Here is a 13,503-nt window from a genome sequence, read left to right as displayed (position 1 = left end):
ATTAAATTTGGGTCTTGGGATCAGAGAGAACATAGTTTGAATAATTTTTCTGCCATTCTAAGGCATTTTGCCTTAGATAAGTCACTTAACCTTTCTGAGGTTCTGCTACTATATATGTAAAGTAGGGATTATCAGAGATTTTGTAAACTTCATGCAAGATGAAGTGTGTAAAGTGTTTAGTGCCTTTTCTGATTTGTAGTGGTTGCTCAATTAATGTTAATAATATTTCCTTTAATGTCTTTTCCTTCTTGTAACAGAGACCATTTTACCATTGGGCAATATGACTATTTTGAAATCTATAAGGAAGGAAGGCAGAACAAGGCTAGGAAGGGGAGAGTTATTTTCATAGTCAGCATCGTTGCTGCCAATTTGGAGATTAAACTTTCTCAGTGGTTTGAGAACATCAGCGTGGTAAGGGATTTACCTACAGACTGCAGAGAGAAATGGACTCTGCAGGGGGCTAGCTGGTTCATAGCGGGGTGCCCCTAGGAATCCGCTTCCCAGACAGAGGGGAGCCAACAGCAAGCAGGATGGACTTCAGCACCTTGGACAGGACACCAAAGGCACATGGTTTGTCAGCTGGGTGCTTGCTAGACCTGGATAAAGATCCATAACAGTCTTGTTAATAGCCTTAAGGTTTTACATATTCCTGTAATTATGCCATCATTTGGAAGTTCTGAGTTTCTAATTATTAGGCATGAATTAAAATATTCTCTGCAATTCAGTTCCCTCCAGGCCTTGACTAGCGGTGCTGGGTTCCTGCCGGGTTTATCCTTCTAGTGAATCGTGGATGATAGTAGTTGCAGTCACTTTTCTCATCATTCCTCTCTGTATTTCACCTCCAGGACTTCCCCGTGTCCATCATGTATCTAAATAATCACTCATGTACCCACTGATAAAAGCCAGAGGCTCCTTCTTCTAAGCTCAACTCCTTAGTCAAGGTGATATTCTCAGCCATAGCTGCTTGTTAAAATCACCTCAGGAGTTTTAAAAATGCTTATTCAAGGCCCCACCACAGAGTGTATGATTTAATTAGTTGTGGGTGAGGCAGGAACATTTGTATTTCTTAAATACTCCCCCCTGGGAATTCTGACACGTGACCAGAGTTGAGAACTACTGGTCTAGAGATGAAACTTTGTGTCTCTTAAAGCTCCCCTGGAGTTGATCTCAGCTTCTCACTCACGATCCTGTTATGACATAGTCTGAACCAATTTCTAGCTTATAGATTTCCAGCAAAGACATCATCAAGCCCAGCACAGCAACTTCATTTTTCTTAAATATTGAGTGAAGATACTAGCTACCTTATTTATTTCAAACAGTTCATTACAAGAGTTAAACAAAATAATGTAAAAATTGAGAATTACAAATGAAAATACGTAGCATTAACATGTGGTTGAAAGAGCTCATAAAAACAAAAGAAATGATCCCAATTCTGGATGCGCTAGAGTTCATTTAGTGTCCTGCAACCTGAGAATCTCACCCTTGTTTATACCCAGAAAACTACAGGCTTGGATGGACAAGGATGGTTATGAGAGCAGCATTGTTGGTGATGGCAGGGAGTTTTAGGAAGTCAAAATACTTGTCACTATAGGGCCTCCTTGGTGGCATAAGGGGTTGAGATGCAACCTATGAGGCTGTCTGCAGCCACTGCAGCAGGAGTTTGATCCCCTGGCCGGACAGGGAGCAACCCACATGGTGTGGCAGACCTCTCCTAGCTCACCTGCTGCTCCTCTCAGCAGTGTGCTTCGGGCCATCTGTCTGTTCTGTTACCTACTCTGTCTCTGGTGGGTCCTCTCACCCCCTGCACCTCTGACCTGTACTCCAGCTCTTTTATGCATAAATAAATAAATCTTTTAAAAAAAGATACTTGTCACTATAAAATTGATGAGAAAAATGCAGACAATGCACTTAGGGAATATAGTGTAGAAGTTAGAACAACAAAATGGGAATACACAGAGCAACACGACTAGAACTATAAAAGAGTGGTAGGAGAAAAAAGGAAACAGTATGAAATCTGTAGCACACTGCCACTTCTGTACATTTAAAACAAATCCATTCACAAAGCAATATTACAGATTTTTCATGAATGCATTCATATCCAAGGAAATTTACCAAACACAATATAGTAAGCGCTTAAGAGAAATGGACTGATGAATGGGGTTGATGGGGGAAAATAATGAAACAAAATCTAGTAAAAACAGAACCTTAAAGAGACAGATGTTGATGGTATATGCTATGAACTGAAGAGTATGATTAGCTTAGCCCTCTGCTCCTTCCAAAGGTGGAACAAGAGAGCAAGAGAGAGGGAGGGGGCGTAAGCCCTGACTAGTTTCCATGTAGGAGCATGAGAAACTAGAGAGAAAAATGAGACCTCAGGAACCAGGGAAGTGAACCAAGAACCTGCCCTGGGCAGGAAAGAAAAATCTCGGCTTTATTGCTCCCTATAAAGGATTGGGGGAAGGAAATGAAAGAGCTTTACTAGGTTGGAAATAAAGGCATTTACAAACGTCCTGAGTTAGAGGGGAAGAAATTTAAAGATTGGAGCTGAGAAATCACACTTGTGATTTACTGGAAAGGAGAAATCACAATGGAAAGGAGACACATGTGTTGGAGACTCAGATGCTGCTGCACACCCCCCCCCCAAGGTGAGGGGTGGGCTCTGTTCCTGCTGATAGTCTGAGTCAGAACAAAGAAGTTTCCAGAAAAGCAATGACATTTCCCTAACATGAACCAATCTTGGGACTAAGGTCTCCTATCCAGACTCTTCCAGATAAAAAAATGAATCCCTGAGTCATGGAGATCTAAGCAATGAGTCTCTACCATGGACCAGGCAATGGGTGTATGAAGGAGCGAGACCAAACTCTAGCTACAGACAGGTGGTTATAGATGCTAAAGGCATCCTGAGTTGGGGTTGTGCAAAATTTCTTTTCATTCTCATAGCAGGGTTCCTTGGCTTGTAGAATTAGAACTTTCAGAATTAGATGCATTCATTGTCAACCCAGAGAGACACAAGCCTTAACAGGAAACCTTTCCATCTGTGCTACTGATAAAGAATAATGAATACATTAATTAATATATTGAGGAAGAATGCTCTGAGCTTGTTTTCTATTAGGTGTCTAAGAAGAACAATACAATTACCCCCACCTGATTGGTAGGGAAGACTTGCACATCCCATCAGACTTGTGTAACCACTTGATCAGGTTCTGCTGCAGGTAGGTTGGTTTTTACAGTTGTGAGAACCAAGGAGTTATAAAAGCAAATTTAGACCCCCAAAGGTTGGGTAGGGAGGCTAGTGCATGGGGGTGTCACCCTGGCTGGTCCCTGAAAGTCACACTGGAGTGGCTTTGAGAGCAATTATCCTGGTAGAGCAGCTCTTACTTTGCATTTAAGATTGTCCTCCTGAAAAGGTCATGTGTAAATCAAATTTAATAAATCAAATTCTACACTTCATACCTTGGGGAGGTTCTTTCTTCAAAGGAAGCTCTGAGTGAATCCCTTTTTAATAGAAGTAATCAGTTCTTCATTTATCTGATTTGTAAGGTAAGATTTTTATATATCAGATTTTCTTAAAGTGATCAGCAGATTCTTTTGGCAGTGATAGAAAACCCAAAACACAGTGGTGTAAATAAAATACAACAGCAGCAAACAAATGATACGCATATGTAATGAAAATTTTAGGGGTGCGCTGGCTATAGACATGGCTGGATTCAGGACCGAAACAATGACAACTGGATTTGGTTTTTTTCCATTTCTCACATCTGCCTTCTTTTGGCTTTATTCTCAGTTTTTACCTGGATGAAGCAGCTGCAGCATCTTATCCTGCCAGGTTCAAGGCCAACAAGGAAGATTACTTTCTTCTTTTCCCAGTAGCTCAGAATGGGCTCTGATTGAGTCATCTGCCCATCTCTGAATGAGTAAAGAGTGAGAAACTGATTAGCTAGGCCCGGTCACATGGGACTCAAGATAAACCACATGTATTGAGAGTGGGGAAAGGCACTTCCCAGAAGAAAATCAGAATCAGGCAGAAGACACAGAGAGCAATGTCAGGGAAGGGGGACATAAAGACAGCTCTTCCCTCACCTTCACCTTCTTACCAGTGTATCATCAAACTTGTCTGATCTAGAATTACCTCACAAAGAGATCTCAGTACAGCCCCTGCCTCAGAATTACCCGGGGTACTTGCTGAAATGCAGGTTTCAGGGTCCTGCTCCAGACGTAGTGACTTCCACTACCTGGGGGTGGGCCTCAGAATCTGCAACTGCAGATCATGTCCTCGGTGACGTTTTAAAATGCACACTGACATTTAAGAATCACTTCCCAAAGCCAATTCACCCTCCCCACATGCACCAACACTTCCTTAGTTCACGGTGACTGTTTCTCATCTGAACTCTTCCACTTGCTGCCTTACTGAGCAACCACAGTCTTCTGTCTTTCTGCCACTGCTGTCCCCTCCTCCACCATGTCTACTTGTGCTCAATGGCCATCCTTTCCTTTACATGTGGCTTCCCTCTCCAGCCTCCAGTCTAGGAGATCTCCTCACTTATCCCAGATGCCCACCATGCTGATGTCCCTCTCACCCCGAGCCCTTCCCCACGCTCAACTCTACTACAAATGGTGAAGTCCTTCATTTCCTCCCTCCAGGAGCTCTGCCACTGCCACCAACCCTTGCCCCAGAGGAATCTTTTTTGTGTCCCTTCTATAGAAGCTTATTGCACTACCTAGTTCATTACCTGGAACTCATGAATTTATGTTTATCATTCCCTCTGGCCCTACAAAGGGGCTCACTAATAACAGCTCAATGTTAAAAACAAGTCTTTGGAGAAAGACAAACTGGATTCTCAGCCAGCTTGAGGGATTTACGAGATGTGTGACTTTGAGCAAGTCACCCCATTTTCCAGAGACTTCCTTTCCTAACTTGCAATTAGGATTATTCATGCCAGTTGCATGGCTTTGTTGGTGGCTTTGGTCAAGATAACAAACAGAACCATACACACTCAGCACAGTGTCTGGGAATGTGATCAGTGCCAATAAATGCTAAATTAAAAAAATTAATCTTCAAGTTAAAGAAGCACAAGCCTGCATACACAGGTAAATTTATATTTATATGATGCTAAGCAGCTGTTTCTTAAACCATTTAAAATCACTACTCAGACTAATCCTGTGGTGCATTGCGGGTCGGGTCTGGAGTGGGCAGATGGACCATTTGCCACATCCTGAGACCTCCACCCTGCTCTTTATCTTTTCTGGGCTTTGAGCAACTTTAAGTCCAACCCTCTAGAATTATCATTTCAGCACCTGGAAGGCTGACAGGAGAGTAATGCAGCACCCCGCAGTGTGATTTCTCTGGACCATGGCAATGTTTTGGCTCTGTGAGAATGAGGAGAGCCGAGAGGGCCTGGTGGTGGACGTCCAGTTCAGAAGTGGCAGCCTTGAGCTTGCATAAATGAAAGCCATTAAAGCTGCCTGAAGTGACAAGATTGGTCCAGGAATCCGAATGAACTGATGATAAGTGTGGGAGAGATAAACATTTAATTTAAGTGAGCAGCAGGATGAATTTCAAGAAATTTAGCCCCTCTTCTGGTGACTGCTCCTCCCTGCTTGTTTCATAATCTGCTTGAAATTGTCACTCCCGTTTATGATCATGCATCTTGCACTTGGCATATAAGAGGATATGCAAAAGGGATCACAAACAGAGGTTGGGAAAAGCATAGGCTGTTCCAGAAAAAAAAAATGACTACAAATTCCTAGCTTTCTGCAATGCCCACTGCAAGGGGGCAGACATAGGAAAGATTTTCATGTTGCACACTTGATGTATGAAAAGTGCCCAGCACAGTAGCTGTGCTTTGTATCTGCTCACTCATGCCAATTTCCTCCTTTTCTTCCAACCATGGAATTCAGCGGATAAGGGATGGCGGGTGTGTGCGTGCATGTGTATGCATTCATATGCGTGTCTATTATGTGTGTGTGTATATTTCATATGCATGCAAGAGGATTCAAGAAAATGACTCTGTGTCCTTGTGGATAGCTCAAAATTTAGACTACGGATCACAGCACTAACCTAATGTGTTTGTCTAACCAATGTGTTAGATGCTATTCTAAATGCAGTTCTGCTCTAGGTCCGGGGAATATAAAGTTTAACAAGAAGACACAGGACAAAATCCTTGCCTTCTGGGAACTCATGATTACAGCATAAAAATAGACAAGTGAACAAACAACACATAAGATTAGGCTCCCTTGACACCCAAGATTAGGTCTCACGCATCTTGTCTCTGAACCACCTCTCGGCTGTTTCACGACCTTCCTAGGCTTAAAGTACTCTAAGTCTTAGAGGCTTGCCTTATTTAAAGTTAAATATATTATAATGTCCCTGCCACATTAAATATAATTTTATATAACTATATAAGAATTGTGTTGAAAGGCAGTTGACAGGTTGACATAAGGTTATACTTTGTAGATTTTCAAGCAGATGCTTGTTGATTTAATTTTGCAGTCATTGTATTATGGAAATGATATTAATTATTTTCAGGTCTCAAATATATCCATGAATCCCTGTAAAGCTCATGTGTGCTGGAAACTTCTCTGACAGTGTCTGAGAGATTACATAGCCCTGGAAATTTCACACGTGCCTGGCACACAATGGGTTCCTCATAAATACTTAATGAATGACTAAATACATGATTTCAAATCATGAATAACTCTCATGTTATAGAGTCCAGGTATATGAAGCTAGAAATTTACCTTATGCCTCTGGTTTCCATTGCACACCTGTTCTCATCTATTTGAAAGCAGAGGTTTTTGGTAGGTTAAGGATTATGATGGTTCAGGGCAAATATCTCCTCCTCACTGGGAAACTAATGGAATTTTAGCAAAAGGTACAGAATTATCCAGTATGCAGCTAGTGAAGTGAAACAGTGTGGAAATAAGCAGGTACTTTGATCTTAGTTCACAAATGAAGGGAACAATAGTTTGGTGCAAAGCCAAAAAACCCGAGACTCTCAGAGATGATGGTTAAGAGCATGAGCTTTGGAACTGATTACCTTGGTTGGGATCCAGGCTTTAGTGCTCTTGGCTGTGTGCCCTTGCAAACCGCTTAACTTCTCTGGAGCTTATATACTATCATTGTTGTTCTTTTAATCTAAACAGGGAGAATAATTATAGAGCCTTGCAGTGAGAATTAGATGAAGTGTGTAAGATGTTTATCACAGTGCCTGGCATGCCACGTGGGCATCCTCAAATTTCAGCTATTTTTTAAAAAAGATTTATCTTTTTATGTATACAAGAACTGGGGTGCAAGCCAGAGTGGCAGGGGAGGTGAGAGGATTCACCAGAGACAGAGTGGGGAGCAGAACAGGCGGATCTACTGAAATACACTGCTGAAGGGAGCAGTGGGTGAGATTGGAGAAGCTGTGCCATGCTCCATGGCCGGGGTTCGAACTCATGCTGCAGTGGCTGTGAATAGCTTCATAGGCTGTGTCTTAACCCCTTGTGCCACCAGGGAGGCCCTTTAGCTATTATTTTTATTTGCTCCAGTGTTGTCAGTTAGCAGGGTTCTTTCAGACCAATCTCTCATGTACTTAGAGCCTCTGGTTTCTTTTCTTTAGCACAGGCTGAGAAAAACTTCTCCTTACAAGTCAGAACTAGGTAGTAAAGACAGGATAAGGTTGCTATATAGGAGGAATAATGAGGCAACCTCTCAGCCAGTGGGTGGTGAGTGCAGCCAACTCAGTGGTAGAAGGTGGTGCTTTCCAGACTCCACCCCCTGATACAATGGGAGGAGCTGAAGGAAAATAGGGGCAGAGTTGGGGTTTTGGCAGTTAAGTTGTGGGGGCTGTTAGCAGGTAAGCTGCTAGGGCTTGGGAAGTTAAACCACTGGTGAGGAGGATTGTCTGTGGAGAGCCACCAACTTGCCACATGGGGCCTCAGATTGGGCTTCCGTCTATGCTCAGTGGACACTGTCTGTGGTAGGACAGGTGACATCTGGCCACGTGGCATCTGGCTATAAATTCTCTCTGTTTTTCTCTGTGATTCTCTCCTCTCTCTTCTCACTCTTTATGTAATAAATCGTGTTATTGGTGTTTCTCTTCATAGTTCTGCTTTTGAGTTGTGTCCTGCCTTCCTAAGTACGCAGCTGAGAACCCACCAAGTGGGTCAATCCAGTTCCCCCAGGTTTGCTCCATTTCAACTCGAGGAGGTAGCACAGTCAGTGGTATGCTGAGTCAGCTCACACCAGCTCAAAAGAGGCAGCTGTTAAATTTTCAGGAATTCTGTAAGACAGGAAGCAGCTTTTTGAAAAAAAAAAAAAAAAAGACTATATTCTGTTCAAAAAATAACAAAGTTGTAAAAAAAAATTAAAAAAACTAAATTATATAAATGTATAATTAATTGTATTTATAAGCAAAGGTAGTAAATACTTTAAACTTATCAATTTATAACTATTTCTAAAAATGTATAATAATTTCTAATTATCTATTTTCCAATTATATTGAACATAATGTTTAGTATGTTTTACTATGATCCACATTCTTATAGTTATTTACTAATATTTATTATATGTGTATGGTGAAAATATAGAATCACATGTCACTGTACGTGTTCTCAACAGCACACTCACCAAACATGCACGTCCAGAGTCATTACACTGCCACTGTGAAAGGGCTTCTGAGCCCAGATACTGGGCTTCTTTTCCTCCTGAAACACCAGCTGTTAAACATTTACCAGTATATTCCACTGTTCATATTTATCCATAAAATAGTTCCCCTAATTTCTCTCTTGCACAAATGTATTCTATGCTCTCTTCTGGCCCATCCAGAAGTGCTGAGTGAGACAGCTATCTATTGAACTTGGTAAGATTTCCACATTCACCCACCAGTCTGCTCCTAAGGACAGCACCAGTGACCTTGCCACACATGTTGTTGAGTTAGAGACAACTGCCTGCACATGCCTTTGTTGTGCTAGTCTCAGGACCCTGTTAGAGAGAAGAGATTGGTCTTGTTGGATTTGTTCTTAAGTGAATTTTGAGAAAAAAACTTCTACCTTTTCTCTATTGCAGGTAGAGGTGATATTGCTTTCACTGGTAATCAACCAACTCATTCTGAACATCTCTTCTGTGCCAGCCCAGGTATTGTCCAAAGCACTCTGTGAAGGGATGGGAGTGAATTAGGCTATGAGCTTGTTCACAAATAGTTCATAATCTTGTGGGGAGACACACATAAATTAACAACTATAGGAGGCTATATAACAAGCTGGGAGAGAAGGCAGCCTAGGGGATCTATGAGCCAAGAACTGGGGATGACTTTTCTGAAATGTGTGCGTGTATAGAGGACGTGATGGGTGGGAGAGAGCAGGAAGAGTTCTAGAGATGTCAGGGCAAGGAAGGCATGGCAGTTTATTGCAAAACACAAAAAACAATCCTTGCTAGTTAAATGGAAAGATTTAAAAGGAGATAGTCAAAAGCTTGGAAGACTTCTAGGCAGCCCTAGAAACTATGCACTTAGGAGCAACTGCAGAATCAGTTCAGTAGAGACATCCTGACTGGCTAATTAGACTTGGTCATGGCATCTTATGCCCAACTCTGCTGATGCCAGTCATTGGACACCACCATTACTCTCCCTGCAACTGATGTCTCTGGCAGCCAGATTTTGCTGCTACCACTAGATTCCACATAGTACATATTCCATTGAATAAGAAGCCATGAGCTTCTTATTCAAATGCAGTGTGGCTATCTATGATGGTGAAGCCTAGATCACATCCCTGTGTCGTAGTTGCAAGGGAGACTGAGAAAAATATGGCATCTGTTATGGGATTTGGAAGATGAGTCACTATCCAAACATAAGGCAGGTATGCAAAGATCTGGTCAGCCCAAATAATGACATATGAGCATTATAGAGTGACCCTTAGGCTGAGTTGTGCAGGAAGTTTAGAAGTATGTCAGACTTAGTAAGATAGGCTAAGCTTAGTGGACAGGATGTTCAAGGCTTGATGACCCAGAGAAGCTGGCAGAGATAGGCAACTTTAAATATCTCAGTTTGATGGGAGGGAACGTCCTGTGAGTGAGTGTGCATGTGTGTTTCTCTGTTAAATTTTAATTTTTATATTTGTTGTTTTTTACTATATGTGTTTAAATGGAGTTTTCTTTATATTTATTTTGGAGGAGGGCATGACTGAGCTTCTTGGATCTCTGGGTTGATTTTTTAAAATCAAATTTGAAAAGAATTTAGACATTATGGATTTACACATATTTTCTAAACACCTGTTCTCTCTCCTCTTTTTCTGGAGCTCCACTTACATGTATGTTAGTTTATTTTATATTAGCCCCAGAGACAATGATCTTCTGTTCAGCATTTTTCTCTCTGTGTTTCAGTTTGGGTAATTTCTGTTGATTTGATTTTAAAATTACTCTTACTTTCTTCTCTTTTGCCTATTTCTATTAAGCTCATAGAATTAACTTTTAATTTCAAGTAAATACATTTTCAGATATATAATTTCTACATGACTTTTTTAATCTTTAAATTCTCAATTCTTTCCTGATATTCTACTTCTTAGCATGTACTCTATTCACTTTTTCCTGCAAATTCTCTAGTATGCTCATAACAGTTATTTTAAAGTCCTTGATTGCCAATTCCAATATATTAGTCTTCTGTGGGCCTGCTTCTACTGGCTGTTTTTCTCTTGATTATGGATCATATTTTCCTGCTTTGTGGTATCATGTAATTTTTTTATTGTGTGCCAGATATTGCATATGAAAACAGGATACTGAAATATACTTTTCATAAGTATGTGCATTTATGTATATATATATATATATATATATATATATATATATGTGTATATATGTATTACAGAGAGCCAAGTATTTTTCTCTGTAAAATTCAGATTTCACTAAGAATAGAAGTGAGCTGAGGCTAGGATATAGCTTTAATTATATTGAATTATTTACTTGTTTCAAATGGAACCAAGGATATACCTTTACATTTAATGAGAATTCTTGACCCCCCATTGGGCTGATCTCTCTGCATTTCACCAGAAAGGGAGTTGAACACCAACTTCTAATAGATTTTGGGTCACTTTGGGGTTAAACTCCAGCAGCATCCCAAAGTTCAAGAACCACAAGAACTGTATAAACTTATCTACTCTCCAACTGTATGGTTGTTTGCTACTCAGCAAAAATCCCCAAATGGGACCAAGTGATTCATTTTTATGTTTTGGGCTCTTCCTAGATTTCAGTATTTCCTGCTTATCACACTTGGCTGATTTTTAGTCACCCTGATAATTGTCTTCTCTGTAGAGAAAGACCTGATTATCCATTTATTTACATTTAACTAAGGTCTTTGCCTCCAGGTAGGAAGACACAATTACTTTCTGCTTACCTGTGAGGGGCTCATTCCTCCCTGGAATTGCATTTAACAAGGTTTCCTTGCATCTACTTTTGGGGATAGTGTCAGTTACTTTTTTTGTTTGTCTTTTCCTTTTTATCTTGGGAGTTAGGGGGACTTTTACATACATTTACATAATAACCAGAAATAAAAGTGACACCTGCCTCCTTTCTAGGGTATTGTCTTCCCTTGGTTGTGTATTCTTTGGGTTTCTGCTTTCAGATGGAAGGGAGGCCTGTAACTTTGCATACTCAGAGAACACTCCCTTCCCTCAATCAATCACTCAGGAAAACCCCTGGCCCTGCCTCAGGTCTTCCTGCAAAGGCTGCTACTCCCTTGCTTGCTAGAAGTTATGAAATGACTTGGGAAAATGCCCAACCTCTAGGTGATTTGGTTATCCACTTTGTATACTTTCAAATACCTCCCCTTTCTACCCAACAGATACATTTACATAAATGTGTAATTCCTTCTTTTGTGACAAGTTAATTGTTAAATGCCCTATGGGAATTTTCTATTTAAAGGAAGCTTGTAGTTAATCCTTTCACAGTATGAATAATGAGAGTAACAAGACACCTCCCACTCCTACACACCCATCTCCATTCCAGTGGTTGAGTATAACATAAAGAGCTTGGACCCTGTAATCACATAGTCTGAAGTCAAACCTTGTTTGTCTCAGTTTCATCATTTATTCAAGTTGTCCTTGTTGCTCTGAGTGTTTTTCCTTCCCACTGTCCTGAGATTTTGCTCCTTTTTCTGATCTCAACTGAAGAGTCACTTCCCTGACCTTCTGGGCAGGGTCTAATATGCTATTTTATGTTCTTAGAACTCAGGTACCTCTCACTGTAGCACTTACCACAATACTAATGTTATATTTATTTATCTGACATCTTCTTTCTGTCTGGAACATAAGCTTCATGATCTTGGCAAAGAGTGAGTGTCCAAGGGATGAATTATAATACCTAGAATTCAGGTATTAGAATTGTTGTGCAGGGTTGTTGTGAGGACTAAATGAGCTAATATGTGGGTGTCTTAGGTTTGGAGCACCCCCAAACAAGGTTTTAGGTATAAGAAGTTAATTTTGTTGTTAATCCTCATTAGGATAATGAAGTAGGAGAGTAAGACAATGGAAGGAGTAAATTCAATGAAAGGAGAATTTATGAATGGGTTGCTACTGCAGGGAACTAAGGTGCAGTCCTGTGTGGGGTTTTCTGATCAACTATGTAAACATACCTTGGAATTTTCCTGCTGAGGGGTGACAAAGCTGAGTTATTTATTCACCAGTTCCTAAGCCTCACTGTTTGATGGTCACTCTTGGAATGTCCCTTCCCATGCAGTTACTCTCCAGAGAACATCCTCAGGCAGAAACAAGTAGGAGGCCAAAGCTGGCTGTTAGAGAATTATCTACAGGTGACCTTCAGGTGGGTGGGGCACCTCCAGTGAACCCCCGCACAGGGAAAGCTCTTGTGCAGTGCCAATGCCTGTTAAATCCACTTGCAGAAATTCTGCTTTCCTCCCCACCTCCCAGTGTCCTTGGTCCTGGCAGAACTGGGCACAACTGTAGAGTTTATACAGGGCTTCAGAGAACACTTGCTTTTGCCAGTGACCAAAGGTATCAGACAGGCAGACAGGTAGAATTGTGCCGAGTCCAAGCTCCATTCTACCTTGGAGACGCTCTCTTCTCAGGCTGACCATGGGGACACTTGGGAAACAGAAGCAAGGTCACATAGCTGTACATTATCTAGAAGAGGCGGGGTATTGATGTAATCCTTGTCTGGGATATGGTTATATAACATGTAGCCAAGGCAAGGCCTACTCTTTGCCCAGAGCATCCAGCCTAGCTCAGTCCAGGTCCTGCACCTGGCAGGTGCATAATAAATGCCTAGCACATAAACCCTGAATCCACCCCGACTGAAGCCATACCAGAAGCAGCAGCACCACTGGAAACATTTTAAAGGATAGTGACAATAAAAAAACAACAACTAATTCTTTGAAAGATGAGATGGGATGGTTCTAATTCCCAGAATATGAAATTAAGGTTTCTTTATTTTCACAATAAGATGAAGATTTCTAGAACATTTATGCTGCCAAATTTTCGCTCTGATTTAAAACACCTTTATCACAAATTCTGGCT

Source organism: Talpa occidentalis, unplaced genomic scaffold (genome assembly GCF_014898055.3).
Source record: "Talpa occidentalis isolate TD23 unplaced genomic scaffold, MPIMG_talOcc4v2.1 talOcc4.9, whole genome shotgun sequence".
NCBI lineage: Eukaryota > Metazoa > Chordata > Mammalia > Eulipotyphla > Talpidae > Talpa > Talpa occidentalis.
Note: the sequence above shows the minus strand (reverse complement) of the source record.